The sequence below is a fragment of the Anser cygnoides genome, chromosome 6 (genome assembly GCF_040182565.1).
Source record: "Anser cygnoides isolate HZ-2024a breed goose chromosome 6, Taihu_goose_T2T_genome, whole genome shotgun sequence".
In the NCBI taxonomy this organism is placed as follows: domain Eukaryota; kingdom Metazoa; phylum Chordata; class Aves; order Anseriformes; family Anatidae; genus Anser; species Anser cygnoides.
The window spans coordinates 18,243,119-18,258,950 of NC_089878.1; the positions used below are offsets into that span (position 1 = coordinate 18,243,119).

At 41.4% G+C, this 15,832-nt stretch overlaps 1 protein-coding gene across 7 annotated transcripts in view; it reads right to left on the reverse strand.

The window, feature by feature from the left end:
• The window catches only part of OSBPL6 (oxysterol binding protein like 6), an 89,315-nt gene extending 80,932 nt beyond the window's left edge, over window positions 1-8,383 (reverse strand). For 3 of the 7 annotated variants that reach the window (XM_066999175.1, XM_066999172.1, XM_048061340.2), the window contains exon 1: window positions 8,249-8,379. The gene's annotated coding sequence lies outside the window, so the exon portion shown is untranslated. Of the gene's footprint in view, window positions 1-6,269; window positions 6,334-8,248 lie in introns of all 7 variants that reach the window. The other 4 variants (XM_066999171.1, XM_066999170.1, XM_066999169.1 and 1 more) reach the window with 3 other exon arrangements.
• Window positions 8,384-15,832: the final 7,449 nt, after the last annotated feature.

Genomic DNA, 15,832 nt, shown 5'->3' on the forward strand with positions numbered 1-15,832 from the left:
AAACTTTAGCAATATTCTAGTATCATTGCAAGATCCATCTCCTCCTAGAATGGAGCACTGTTGACCTGAAGTATTTTCTCTACATGCATCTAGCAGAGCAAGATGCAAGCTGGTACCTCCTGCGTTCTGCTTATATGCATATATGCTCTTATTAGCAAAACAAAAATAACGAGCAAAATCCAAACGTTGACATACGCTATCTTTCACTTTTGACCTGCCGTGCTACCTTTGATCATGCTGTTCCCTGCTACTCTTGATAAACCTATAGAAACAGAAATGCAAAGTGCATATTTGCTTCAGATAGAGAAAATACTTTTTTTCTTAATTCAGACCTAAGTTATTTTCAAAATATGTTTATAGGGAGATCTAGAAGATCATTAAAGCAACAAACAGTGTAATAAAAATGAAATACATCTGGCTTGGTCATGGCTCAAATAAAAACATTCACCCTCCTAACCTGAAGTACTTGAACAAAGGCTTTAAAAACTTGCCACAATTCCAACATGCCTTGAGTATTTAACGCTTAAACACAAGCTATGGTTGGCAAAGAGAATAAAATGACAAGCACTAAGTATGCATTATACAAAATATAAAGATAAATAAAGATTATCTGTCTGGGAAATGCACAGAAGCCAGAGAAGACTGGAAGCCTCACACTTCCTCATTTATCCTTTAATGGAAAAAATTGACATTAGCTGAAAAAGTATTGATTTTCTGTGCTGCAATCTGTGGGAACCTGAAAAACTGAAAGTCATTTTTTGCAGCATACTGAGATTGCTTAAAAAGAAAAACTTCAGAGAGGTCTGCTTGAACTATTTTCTGGATCTCACAATACAAATACATTTACTTCTGTTCAGACTTGTCCTTCTAAACAAGAAACATTTGGAAGTTGTACCATTGCTTTCAATTCTGCTTCTGAATTGTTTAAATGTACAGCCCACCTCGACAGAGTGACCAACAAACTGCAAAAATATTTCACTCACTGTCATTAAGAAACAACACCTGACATTACTAGTAGGTAAAAAGTTCATGAGGAAAACAACTGATTTTCCTTGATATGCTCACTCTGCAAATTTCAAAGCATTTTGTTTACCCTTCATTTCACTTTTTCCCTAGAGAGTGAGCTGTGTTTCCATATTATCATAAATCAGCAGGTAAGAAAGGAAAAAAAAATTGAACTGGTCAACTGGATTGTGGTTAAGATCCAACACGTCATAAATCAAAGGACAAAAGCTGGAGAAGCACGTCTCAGTGCTGGAAACCCGGATTACTAATGAAAGACAGGACAAGAACACACTCCTGCTGCATCAAAAAAAAAAAAGTTTCAAAAATTAATTTGCATGTTTCTGAGAAACTAAACAGATTTATCTAACGTTTGTGTTTTCTCCAGTGTTATATCACACAGCTATGACACATTTTTCACTCCAAACTATCCAAGAAGCAGCCAAGAAGGCAGGAGAACTGCACGTTCCTCAAGATATCTGTGGCCTAAGAGCAGTTCGTTTCGATCAGCTTTCAACATGGGAATATTGCCAGAAATGCTAAAGTATGAAATGAATAAAGCTGCCATGCCCTCCACAAGCATTTCTGCATTTCTCAGCACAGTACATTGTGTCCACAGCCAGATGAAACAGAAGAACAGAAGAAAGAAAAATAAACCCATGCAGCTTGTCAATGAACACGTGGTGGCATTGAGAAATGAAACTTCTTTGTCATGAGATGCTGCTCCTTTTCTCGAGAGTGCTGGGAGCCTAGCTTGCATCAGCCGCAGCTTAAACAGTTCTAGCTTACCAAGCTTTAAACCCCTTCAACTGTTGTAATATTATAGATTAATTCTGAAATTACTTCTATTCCTTAAACTCCCAGGCATTGCAAAAGCATGTTGAATTACTGAAGAGTCATGTAAAGGCTTGAGGGTTAGTCAGCTTGACTAATTCTAATCCTCAAATTCTGATCTGAGGCCTACCCTATTAATCCTGAACACACATTTCGCAAAATACACAAGCAGGGTTGTGTCAATTAGAGGCAGAAACCACACATTTCATTTTGTTTTTAAGTTCTGTCACACAGCAGTATTTATGGTGACTGGGCAGGGACATATTTCTTCCTGAAACTGCAATGTGCAGCTACTTTAAAAAAAAAAAAAAAAAAAAGCATTGGATGTCACTCTGAAATGTATACTGCAAATTGACCACTGGCTTTATGTGTAGGGTGCACTGCCAGTCATAAAAGGGACCAAGAAGCCCACTCAGTGGACTGGCATATGCTTTATGTTTAGCTTCCCATAGTATATGTGCAAAAATACAGGTCACAGGGAAAGTCAGAGAACATTATTTTTTTCTCCCAGATAATTGAATGTTTTTGCTTGTGATTTTGTCATCCAAGAACATTAAGCCAGGTGCAACTATGACCTGGACACAGTTAAGAGTTACACATACAAAAAGAAGAAAAAAAGCACGGTTGTCAAGTGTACGTGAACTAAGAAAGATAAAATTCAATTAGCTGACAGGAAGAGGGGAAAAAAAAAAAAAGAAAGGTTTTATGCATCAACAATTATTACAAGGAAAGTCATAGAATTTGTCTGGCTACAGAACTAACCTTCCAGTATCAGAGGCATGCTGACACTTTATATCCAGACTCATTCTCTAAATAACATATACTCCATTTTATATCAATCCCATCCTGTTTTCTGCAACTATCTTCTGCACAAAGTTTGTTTTCCAGAAACATATTAAAACCAGGAAACACAAACTTTAAACACGGAAGAGGTAGAACCTGAAGTCAAATTACCAGCTTAAAATCATTCCTGTGATACGTTCACAGAAACTTCTCTTGACCCGAATCCTCTTTATCATCACCTTACCCATGCTGGGATTGTCACAGGTGACTGGGGTGGGGTGGCTGCAAGAACAGAAACTCTGCTCAGAGTCATGTAATCTAGTATTGCTTTATTAAACAGGACATGTGGCCATAGATTTCTGTTCAGGATTGCCTACCCTGTGAAACATGCACACAAATCAAGGTCCAGGTGAGACTGGCACCAGAGAACCAGGGGAAAATGACACTCACCCCCAGTGACTTGATGTGTCGAAGTCCTGGCTGGTGGCCTGGGCCTTGTACCAGGCTGCTCTCCCTCCAGCTCAGTCTTCTAAGTGTCAGAGGTATGCTCATGTCCTGTGTCATGCCCCCTCCACCTCCCACCCTCAGTGTTCATGTTTTAATTATTTATTGCTTTCTCATTTAAACTGTCAGCATGAACCACCAAAGCAAGCTCCAACTCCATAGTCTATCTGTAAGTCAAATTAGCAGTCACCACCACAGTTTCTATAACTGTTTGTTCTCCCACCCCAGTTATGTTACAGAAAGTGTGAAGTTAAGTCCTTCTATTGATTTTTCCATTGGAGTGGACTTCAATTTCATAAATGTGAAATATTTAACTGAGGAACATATAATCTTCAAGAGATGCTCAGGGACAGCACTGCTGGAAACACAAATACCATCCCCAAGCAAGGATACAGCAAGAAAACTGTTTCCCAGAAGGAAAGTGATTTTTTGCCAGGAAACTTACTCTTGGAATCTAATACACCACGACACCTGTTACTTGAAGTCCCTGCAGCTCTATACAAAGCTCATAATCTACTAGAGATTCCTTTACACCCCAAGTTAATGAATCCATTATTTTCTTCAAGAGAAGCATTCTCAACTAGTATTAAACTATATTCACCTTTAAGGAACATTTTTTTGTGTGTATTTAATTTTGTCCCAGAATGCAACTGTTCTCTCTGCTGCAGTGAGGCATTTCAAAGGATCGCTATAGAAGCCCTTCCGATCGTTCGGCCGTTACAACTGTAATACATTCCCAGGGAAGCGGTTACAGCTCCAAGCCTGCCAGAGTTCAAGAAGCATTTGGAAAATGCACTCAGACATGTGGATTAATTTTGGGGTGGTACTGTATGAAGCCAGGTGTAGAACTCAATGATCCTTGACAGTCACTTCCACTCGGGATATTCTAGGATTCTGTGATTTTCCAGACCCCCTCCTCTCACTCTTTTTTAATCTCCAGCTTCCTCCTCCTCCTTCAAAGATTCACTTCCTAAAGCCGTGAATCCATACAAGAAATAAGATACAACATTCACCAGTTTCCAACCTGGTGATGGAGGCGCTCACATTGAAATCATTTGAACAACCAGTCTGCAGCTTTCTCAGAAAGGCAGGCTTGGAAATTCTGCACCTTTCTCAGAAAGGCAGGCTTGGAAATTCAGCAGCTCACTCCCTGCTGCCACGCTCCATAACCACATACACCTCTCAAGCACATACTGACACACTTCACTTGGAGCCAGCACCCAAACTAGTTGCAGGTTCTCTGGGGTTAACACACAGAGAAAGTAATTCAGAGTTACTAAGCTCCATCTATTTTTCATTGTAAGGAGCAAGCATAAGTGTCTGGGTTATGCCAAAGCAGTCAGAATAAGTCAGGCTGGAAGGAAGCTCTGGATGCCACTTCATCCAAATCCCCTTTTAAAACAAACAGGCACACACACACATGCTTCAACTCTGTTTTTTCTTCTTTCAGCAGTTGTCTCCAGTATATTAGTATTGTTCACTTTTTTTTCCCTACCTCAATAGCTAAACTGGTCTATTCAGCCTAAAAGTTTCCTTAAAAGACGCTGGTTTGACTGCCTGTACATCATGACCCTCGTGTTCTTCTCCTATCTTCTGTATTTCACGCTTTAGCTAACCTCACTTTGACCAGCTTATCAGCTGCCAGCACTGAAAAGCTCTTCCACTATTTTTCAGCTCTTCTGAAGGGGGACGTGCTAGAAACACCGTTCAACAGGACAAACACAGCAGCATTTAAAGAAAGCTCTTAACTGCCCTTATGTCTACATTCCGTCTTTGTGTGTATATATGTCTATATACTGAGAGGAAACAGCTGAAAGCTGTGGGTTTGTATTCACAGCTTGGAAAACCTAGGTATGCAGACAGTTAAATTAATTACAAACATACATAGATAACATTATTTATAGCACAAACACTACTATAATTTAATATTCTTAATGTTTCATAACATTTCAGTCAAATTCAGCTAGCTTCAGCCACCCTGTCATTACACAACTTCCTCCCCATTACACCTCTTACAGTTGGAGTTTCCATCTATCACCACAGCTGTTTTGAATCTGCCAAAAATCCAACACCCTTCACATGGCCTGAGTAAAATTACTCACATTTGTATATATTACCTGTTGCCACTTTCTTCAACGTTTAGAACCTTGATGTTGCATATTCAACCAATTAAAAAAAAAAAAAAGGTAAGCATTTACTTTAGTATTCCACTGGGAATGACTTTTTTTTAAAAAAAATCCCATTAAAACCCATCTTATGAAAAAAACACAAGCCTGAAGGAAATTCTCAGAGAAATTCCTTTTAGAAGTGCAACTGCCCAGAGTAACATTCCCCATGAAAATTATCTACAGAAACTGCTGCTTTTTCCCATGCCAGCATAGTCAAAAACTTCAAAAACATTTAGTTACCAGTAAAATAAATAAATAAATTAAAATTAAGCCTCACAGGTTTTAATCATCATATACACCAGAAACCTCTGGGAAATGTTTGAATTGTTCAATGTTTAAAAAAAAAATATGTTAGAAAAGACAGGAAAATCAGACAATTATTTTCTAGCCTATATATAAGGCTTAACGGTTAATTAAACCATCAGCACAGACTTACTGTGTACCTGCACACACACTACAAATGCAGACATACACCTTCAGTAGCCTTTCCTACCTCCCACTGCAATGCCAGGAGCAGTGACAGCACGTCCTCCAGTGGGGCATGGCAGGGCTGACCTGGAAGGCTAATGCTGCTTAGGAAATACAGCTCTCCTGAGACAAAAACACACAATACCAGAAGCCTAAGCTCTCAGAAATCCAAAGAAATATGAAAAAAAAAAAAAAAAAACACCACAGAGATAACTCATGGTAGTATCTCATGTATTAGGCAGCACAACAGCTAAGCCATTCACATCTGTCACACTAAGAAATCCGGTGGCAGATCATACTTCAGAAGAAACATGAGGCACCACGGGATAGATACACATGCACATCCTATTCATACACGTGCCGAAGAACTGAAGGAAAACGAAGCAGTAATATGAATATCCCCTGCCTCCATCTCCAGCCTGGGCTGAAGGAAGAAGTCACATCTCCAGCAGCACACACAAGAGAGCAAGAGGCGGGGATGGCCCTGCTGAAGAAGCTGTGATGCTTTACCTTTCCACGGCCACGGTGCCTTTTCAGCAAGGCCCAAATGGGCTGCTCAGTTGCAGAGTAACACCTGCGAAAAATATCACATTTTTGATGGTTGTACAAACAACACATCCAAACATATAAACGTATATATAGTACAGCCTTTCAACACCAGCACTTGGAAAAAACAAACAAACAAAAAAAAAAAACACTCATTCGTACAGGTACACAAATCAATGTTTGCTTATCCCTGGGTGGAACTGAAGCAAACTAAAGATTAGAAAAATGGCAACAGAAACTTGGAGCATCACAGAGATGTATGAGTAAGCTATGAATGGGCTAAGAACTAAGAAGGGCGAGTGACAAGAAAGGCTGCTGACAATAGCCCTAATGCTACAGGGCTCACAAGCCCTGTGAAGCATCTGGGAGTATACAGTAAAACACTAAAAGGCAATGGAAGAAGCAAGCTTGAGGAACTCCAGTAAAACCAAAGATACTTTTTGTAGTCCTTAGTAGCAAGGAAATCATTTTAGAGGGTCTTCAGTCACAAACCCTGCGGTATTTTGTTTTTCCAGGTATACATCATACCACTTACTTGTACAGAAAAAGTAATTCAAATATAAACCTCATTAGGATATTTTAAATAATAAATGTTTAGGTTCTTCACATCTCTTAATTTATCTGGAACGGAGAGAAGAGAGATGGTAGCCTTCCTCTTGTGCAAACTTCTTAAACCAAATTAAAAGAAAACCCCATGCATTATATATACATAAAAATAAATGTCCTATTAAACTTTTAAGATCTTGTCATCCATACAACCACATCTGCTTAACCTCTAGAGGTCAAGGTCACATCATTCATACCAAGATAAAAAAGTCTAATTACAGTATCTCCAGCTACATGGACAAAGACCAGTTATTAGAAAAGAACTATTATAAACCAAACACAATTATATTGTACAGAAACCATTAGATATTTGATGAGATTTTAATCTTTGAGCTGGTGTCATTCCACAAGTTAATCATCTGGAGAACAGAAAATCTGTTAGGAATGCAATTAAACGTACCAGTTCCATTAAAATTGAGCTGATACAGTTGATTGTACTCCCAAAATAGCTATTTCCTCACACCTTCACCAAAGAGTTTTCTTCATCTACTCTGTGAGTGTCTGCTGCCGACGCTGCCTGTCCCTTAAGCCCTCCGCTAGGACCCGCGGACACTTTTGCTCCGTTGGGCTCCCCACGCAAATTGCACTGCAGCTCGCGGTTCGACCTTGGACTCCCAGCTCGCCCCGAGAAGTGCAGCAAGGTCTTTTGTTTCACGTACTATTAGTCCATCGCATCTGCATTGCCGAAGCTTTGGGGAAGAGCATCAGCGATGTAGTCATGCAGCACGCTAAAGCGGTTACAAAATAAAATTAAACGATGGGCAAAGCCCACGTCAGATGCTCGCTTTAAGCATCAGCACTTCTGGGAAGAGGATGCTTTCCAAGCCAATGCTTTAATGAATTCATACGTAGTCCGAGTGCTCACACGGGTTTTGCAGCAGTGCCAGGACAGTGGGAACGCAGGCCATCCCCGCCGTTATTTTTGACAGAGAGGGAGAACGGACACACAAAGGTACCCTGCGCGAGCACCGGCTCCGCGCAGCACCCAGGCGGCGCACGGACTGTGCGGGGCCATGTCACACCGCTCGCCTTGGGGGGCCGGAGCTGGGGGGGGTCTCCAAAGCGCGGCCCGGCTCGGGGGGAGCCGCGGGGCCGGGGGGTTCCCGGCCGCCGGTTACGTAACGCCGGCTTCGCCCCGGCCCCGCCGCGGCGCTCGCTGCCGGATCAGGCCCCGGCTCCCGCACCGGGCCCCGCCGCCGCCGCCTCGCCCCGGCCATGCTCCCACCCTGACAGCGGCACCGCACCCCGCTCCCCTCCGCACCCCGCTCCGCTCCGCTCCGCACCCCGCCGGGCCCGGCGCCGGGCCCGGCGCCGCGCCCCCCGCCCGGCGCCCCCACCTCGTCGCCGGGATCCGCGGCGCATCCCCGCTGCGGCCCGGGCCGCCGCCGCCGCTCCCGCTCCCGCCCGCCGCAGCTCCCCGCCCGTCTGACGGAGGAAGGGAGGGAGGGAGGAAGGGAGGGGGCGGGCAGCCGCTCCGCCACGCCGCCGCCGCCGCAGCCCCGCCGCGCCGCCCCCCGCCCCGCCCGCACAAGGTGCCCTCGGCGCCGCATGGCACCCGGCGGCGACAGGCGGCGGTGACACGACAGGACAGGGCAGGGCAGGACAGGACAGGACAGGTAGCCGCGGGGCTCGGCGGAGGGCAGGGGACCGGAGGGGACCGGAGGGGACGGGAGGGAAGGGCAGGTGGCGGGACCGGAGCCCGGAGCCGTGAGCGGGGCAGCGGCGTGGCTGCGCCCCGGTGAGGCCAGCGCCGTGCCCGGCCCCGCGCTCTTTGTCCCCTGATAACGGCAGGTGCTAGGTGCTGTCGCTAACCGCAGGAGAAATTGCTTCCTTAGTTTAATTAGCTTGATTTTTCATTATTTTTATTTTTTTAGCCCCTGTAGATGCTCCGTTACAGCTCCCGTGACTGCCCAGACCCACCTCTGGAGGAAGGAGGCTGCGCTCCTCCCGCGGGGCCGCCCCCGGCCGTCACGGGTGGCCGGGAGCAGGCTGCAGGCTCCGGCGCTGCCCCGAGGCCTCCTACGGCACCCGGGGCGCCCCCGGGTCTGTGCTCCGCTTCCTGGGAGCGCGAGGGGACCTCTGTGCTGCTGCCTGAAGAAAGGGACCGAAAGGCCGGGAGGACAGGATGCCACTGAGGACAAACTTCAGGGCCACAAGGGGGGAAGAGTAGGGGTGACAAGTTCCATTAAGGTAGTGAGAGACTTACAGGATTACAGCAATCTAATGACAGGGCCTAGACAACTCAGTAAGCTGAGATGAACAGGGTGTATGTCGCTGGGGTGTTTTCCCCCCTTTCTCAAACTGGAGGTTCCAGCTTTGGTACCATTGTTGTACAGCAGAAGATCATCTGGGGGACTGTGGTGGATGAAGAGCTCGGGCTGTTTTCATGTTGAAGCAGAGACCATCAGAGGAGGTTCTCTTGACACAGCCCCCTTAGACTACAACAAGCTTCTCAGAAAAGAAAATAAATTAAAAAAAAAATCCTTTATTCTCTCAGCTGATGCTGCAAGTCTCATTTTAAATGCAGTGGAAGTAAGTACGGGAATTCATTAAGTAACATGCTTTTTTGTGTGTGTTTTGTTGTGGTTTTTTTTTTCCTAGATTCAGTTTCCAAGAGTGGAAAAACATTAAGCAGGATTTTGGGAGGCATAAAAGTAAGCTAAGTCAGGTGGGCACTCAACATTACTAGCCTGAAAAAGAGGACATGGACAGAAAGAAGCTTCAGAAAACTGTACTTGGTAATTAGCTGTCTTGTTTAAGAACAACACGTTCTTGAATATTCTCTGACCATCTCAATACCAAATTCTAAAGTTGCTGTCATACAGAAATATTTTTCTAACTTGCCAATACTTAAACTAAAGAGAAACTAACATGTAGAAAGGCAGATTAAAAATGTTGTTTAAATGATACATAATTCTGAATCTTACGTAATTATTTTAGGCACGTCTCCCAAAGGAAAGCTTTAAAACACAGTTTAATTTTCCATAAAAGATAAAACTTTCCCAGGTTAAATCAGAGAATTATTTCTATAATTCTTAGCAGGACACAAATGCCTTTCAACTACCCCATTCTTTAATGAGAGAAGTTTACTAAATATATTAAATGTTTTTCTACCATCCATATGATGAGGGTAAGTAGATCTATGGGCATTAAAAATATTTACTTGCAGAAACCCTAAAGAAATATTTATCTTCTCCTGTAGTAGAAGTATTGTTTTTCTTTGTTGCTGTTTATTGTTAGGATTTGTGCATGTGTTTGGAAAACCACTACCTGCAGGCAAGGCATAGATCCCAGACATGTTTTTATTAAAGATTTTTGCAAGCTACACCTTGCCTTTTTTGCAGATTAATTCGAATTATGCAAAACTGCAAAAGTACAGCAGCAGTAGCTAGTGAAGTGGAAATGCTTTGAAGAATGAGCACAAAGCAGAGCACCAAAGAGCACTGAGGAGTGGCAGGCAATAAATTAGGCAGAGCGAGAATTCAGGATGTGGTGGGACAATCACAGCAGTGCAGCAAACGATGCAAAAGGCAAGCACCAGAGTGATGGAAAGGATGTGTCCTAGAGTTATAGGAGTGCACAAAGCTGAAAAGTCATCTCCAAGGATCAGAAAGCACAGCTGACATCACGACTGACATCACATACCTCCATCCCGAGTAGAAAACCAGATCAACCTCCAGTTTCTTTCCCAGATACTGACTACCCAACACTACGTTACTGACTTTCTTCTTTGAGTTCTCCTTAGGACTGAATGGATTAGAGTACTTCTGGATTAAAAGCATTGTACTTGAATAGCCTAAAATTCCTTCTGCAAGGACCAAGAGTCTCTAAAGTTTCCTAATGACACAAAATTATTCATGGTAAACAGAACTGAAGCTGACTGTGAGCAGTTGTAGAAGGATCTCACAATAGCAAGTGATCAAGCAGTAAGATGGCAGATGAAATTCTACGACAGTAACTAATGTAAATAGCAATGAAAATAACCCTAACTAAACATACACAATAATGGACTCTAAATTAGCTTTTATCAGTGGGAGTCATTGTGAATAGTTTTCTGCAAACATTAGCCTGCTACTCAGCAGCAGTCAAGAAGGCAAACAATGTTAGAAATGACTCCAAAAGCATCTGAGAACAAAGCAGAAGAGCTCGTTACACTGCCGTGTAAATCTCTTGTGTACTTGAGTATTGTTTACAGTTCTTGCTCCTTCATGGGAAAGGGGGGATCTAGAAAACATACAAGGCTAAATACTCAGTGTATGGAAATTTACAGAAATACATTTGTGTGATGAGATAATTTCTAACTGGGAAACGGAGGGAATAAGGATTGTCTTCAGATTCATGAAATCATGAGCGAGATGTAGGAGCCCAACAGGAAATAATCATTTGCTATTTTTCATTACACAATACCTAAGGGAGACACAGTAAATGATCAGGCAGCAGGTTTAAAACAATGACTGGGAAGAACCTTTCCATACAAAGCATTATTAAATTGGATGGCTTGCTGTGACATGACGGTATGGAGCTGAAGACACAGATGCTTTTAAGCAGGGATTTTATGACAGAATGAAGGATAGGTGTAGCTATTAAGCACAGTGGTTTCCTTTTCAGATCCTGCTTAAAAGTGCCTGCCTGTTGCCTGCTGAAAGTTGCCCAAGGAAGGACACTCTACCTGCCTTGTGTCAACACTCTCAGGCATCAGATGGTTTATTCTTTTCTTCCTGCTCGGTTAAGTGTGAGAAAGGAAGGACAAACAGAATCTCTAGGTATGAAAACATACTTCTACTTTCCCCCATCCTCCCTGGGAGTAAAATCAGAATCTTAGTCCTTTATCTTCTTGTTTGTGTGTTTTTCTATTCCCCTGAAAAGAAGTTGGAAAAAAATGCTTTCCCCAGTTCTTATCAATTTGCTCTTTGGTGGTTAGAGCCATTCAGTAGTGACAATCCACATGCACTGGTCTATCCATATCAGCACTATTTTTCTCTCTCCTTTACACAAAATGGGGGTACTACAGAGCAAGAGAAATCATAAAGTGGAATAACATAAGACATGTAAAGAATGTATTAGAAATACTTTCCGCAGTTGTCGATCATCATAGGAGTAAGACCTAAAGCATTCTTCAGCATTCTGGAAAAGAAAGGGATAGTCATTTCTTCTCATTGAAGAAGCTGGAAAGTGAAGTAGAAACACCCAGAGATGCTTTAAAACTCAAATAGGTAAACATCCTACAAAGATAATCAGTTTCTAAGAATTGTATTAAGGATACCCCTATTAAATACAAGAAACTAGAAATCTGAAAAGCAAATCTAAAATGACATTTGGCAGAATTCCAAGAATCTTTGAAGACAAACATACGATAAATCATCTGGAGTGGTTAAATCTCATATAAACAAAATCTGTACGGTAGATAATCTGTATAGCTAGTTATCTGCACCCAGAGATAAGAGAGTTTGTTTCATACTTGATTTCAGCAATGGATAGTAGTGCTTAATCTTCATAGGCTTAATCTTCAGCAGAACACATGATTTCTTTTACTGTTCAGACTACAAAACCAAAACAGTATAAAATCTTTAAGGAAAAAAACTAAGTAAAGACTTAGGTGAAAATTTCTTATGCTTCTTATATACACATAAGTAAATCAAGTCTTACATGGTAAAACTGAAAAGGTATTGACTGCAGAAGAAATCTGAGGAATATTTTTAAATTGATACAACTTATTAAAAGTGTTCCTACCATTTTGTAAAGCATGTGTATGCTTTTAGAAGTCTGTGGACTCTATTAAAAGCTTTAAAAAGTCATTTGTTCAAGATACACAGTGCATAGGGTTTGTTTGTTGATTTTATTTTTTTTTTTATATACCATTGCCTTTGATTTTGTTTCACTGGTTAAATATAACCCCTCCACACCTGCTGTCCTTATATGTAACAGACACATTAGGAGGGGGATTTAGTGTGCCCAGGATAAGGACAATCAAAATTCTGATACTTAAAGTAACTTTCAGTTTTCCTACAATTTTGTTTGTGAAGTTGCTTACCATTTCACTTTCAGAAGATATTTCCAGTATATATTTGCATTTCCAAATCGAGTTTTTATGTCCCCATGACTAAATACGCTCTGTTAACATTGTCCTGGATTTCTTAAAATGACAGCTGAAAAGGTTATTCATTAGCACTTCCAGAAAAGAGAACTCCGTCAGAACAGTTGGAAGATTTCCCAGGATATCTGTATCATCTTTGCTCTCATGTCAAGATTTGTAAACGCTTTCTCTAAATATAGAGTAGGGTCTGGTTGGCAATTAACTCTTTCAGTCTTAGCAAGGTCCTGCAGACGTTCTGTATTAACAAAAGGCTGCTCCTCTGCTATTGCATCTCTGGTCAAAGATCACTGGAGGTAATTTTAATAGAGCCCTCTTTCTCATTGTTCCAGATCTCCTCTTCAACAGTTAATTTTTATTTTTTCAAACTACAGTCCTTTCATCTGTTACCTATAGTTTCCAGTTAGGTGACCAGTTAGCCTATTCAGACTCAGTTCATTTTCTTATTTTTACATTCTTCAGGTCTCACCTTGTATTTGAATACTTTACACTGTGGGTGGTACTAACTCCCATATGTCAGCAGGTAAACCACGTTTATTTTTAGCCTTATGCTCCTTAGATCGGTTTTAAAGACTCACCAAAGAACTTGCTACAAGAAAAGAGCACAGTGAGTCGATAAAACAACGAGAGAGTTTATCCCAGAGTTATCTCCTAGGAAGGCTATCATTTGCAGTGGTTTAGTGGCATGGCATCACAGCTAAAAGAGCTGCTTCAAAGTTTTACCCTATCTGCTTTCAGTCTTCTGCAAAATATTTATGGGTTGTTGGATCATCCCCTCTTAGAACCTCAGGAGAGCTGAGAACCTAATCTAAGGCATCTTGAAATTGCCGCAAATAGCCTGTGCAAAAATAAATAAATCGGTGTTTCCTATCTTGTCTGGTGTGCCAAGGAAACAGACCCCAAGAAACGCTGAGGTCGTTATGCAAGATAGGAGCCAACAAATCATCTAAGAAGTGAAACTCGTAGATTTCTTCCTAAACCCAAGTCTGCAGACTTTAAAGAAAAAAAAAAGTCATAGTAAGAGAATTGAGTAGCCAGATGCATGGTGCTAAAGTAGATGACAATAGCCTCACATCAATATCTATTACTTTATATCTACTACCTTATTGCAGACTAATTTACCCTAGAGTACAAAGCAAGCAACTTATAAAAAAAATATCATTAGCTCATTCACCATTTCAAATATATTCCGCTGTTAATGTTACTCTTAATTCCTTGCCTATGTTTAATAAGTTTTCATGAGAAATTTCTGCTGGCTGAATTTGACTTCGAGATCACGCTATGTTGATTTACTACTCCGTTAAGGTAATATGTCAATATGCTGCACCAGGTTTGCATGCCAAGATTTTCTTTCATCCTCTATTCAGCATTTAAGAGGTGTTAAAAGGAAATGCTGGGGCTATTATGTCAAAAATTGCCAAGAACCACACGCATCAACAACAATCAGATAACAGACATCCTATTGACTTGGTAATCACTTGCAATCAAATCAGTGTGAGTACCTGCTGCATCATTCCTGACTAACTACTACATAGAAAGAGGTACCTCAGCTACCATGTGACCCACGATAGATTTTAGCTCAGGAACTTGCAACCTACATGGATCCATGAGAGAGGATTGCTTTAGGGTATATGTATTCTACCCAATTTTGACAGACAAATCTCAGGAAGATTCCAGCTATAAACATGCTTTGAATGAAACCATTGTTTAGTTTTGTTCCCTGACCTAAAAGCCTTGTTGTACAGCAAGAATAAAGCAGGACCCCTTCTGCAACCAGTGATAGGGCCCAATATGAGCTAATACTCAGATTGCCATGTAAAGCATTATTGTAATAAGTAAATTGCATTTCTTATAAGCTATATCTTCATTATGTGTCACATATTTCATTGATTTTCTGTTTAGAATTTATTAAATAAACTCTTCACAATTAGGATTTTTAAGCACAAATTTAATATCAAAATGTAATTATGTTTCTTGAAAATCAATTTGAATTGCCAAAGAGAAGGGCTAAATAGTACAACTTTAAAAGAGACAATATTTTAATTTTGTAACCATATTACTAGCTAGCATGAGATGGTCTAAACTCTCCCATTCCTTTAAAACTGTTTTTTCCCCTTGTCCACAAATTGTATTGTTCCCTTTTTTTTTTTCTGACTTTTCTATTTTCATAGCAATCATTAGAAGTTTCCACATCTAGAAGCAGTATTTATCAGAATTTTACAGTACTACTGGTATCAGACTACGATCTGTGCTATGCCATTTTGTCTCTTAACACCCTCCATTATTAATTTATGGCATTTCAGGCTTGTTTGTTTGTTTTTAAGTCTTCACCATCAATGTAAAGCTCCCACTTTCATGTTAATGGAGACACAAATACAGGAAAGTTATCTGGTTTACAGTCATATGTATAAACTGTATAACTTTTTTTACCCTTCAGTTTAGCTGCTTCTATTCAAGAGTCAATCTGACAGTGCCATGCATGGGTGGTAAGGCTGTGGATTTGAGCTGTGAGATACAGGGATTGTACAGTACTGAAAAGTTATTTTAAAGCTGTGATTTATGGTGTTTATAAGGCCCCAAGGCCATGAAGGCCATCATCCCTACAAGCAGCTGCTTCTTACAGCTTCCTGCAAAGCATTTGTAACCAAGCAGAGCGCACAGCTGAGCACTGCTCTTACAGTCACCCAGCACAGAGCTGTTTCATTTTCATCTTCCACAAATTCAGGTGGCAGAGCTGTCTGGAAACACCTTTAGTGTTTCATGTGCAGTACAGCATCAGTCTGGCCCCAGGAGGCCTGATCCTGCCTAACTCAAGCTGCGGTTGTTGTAT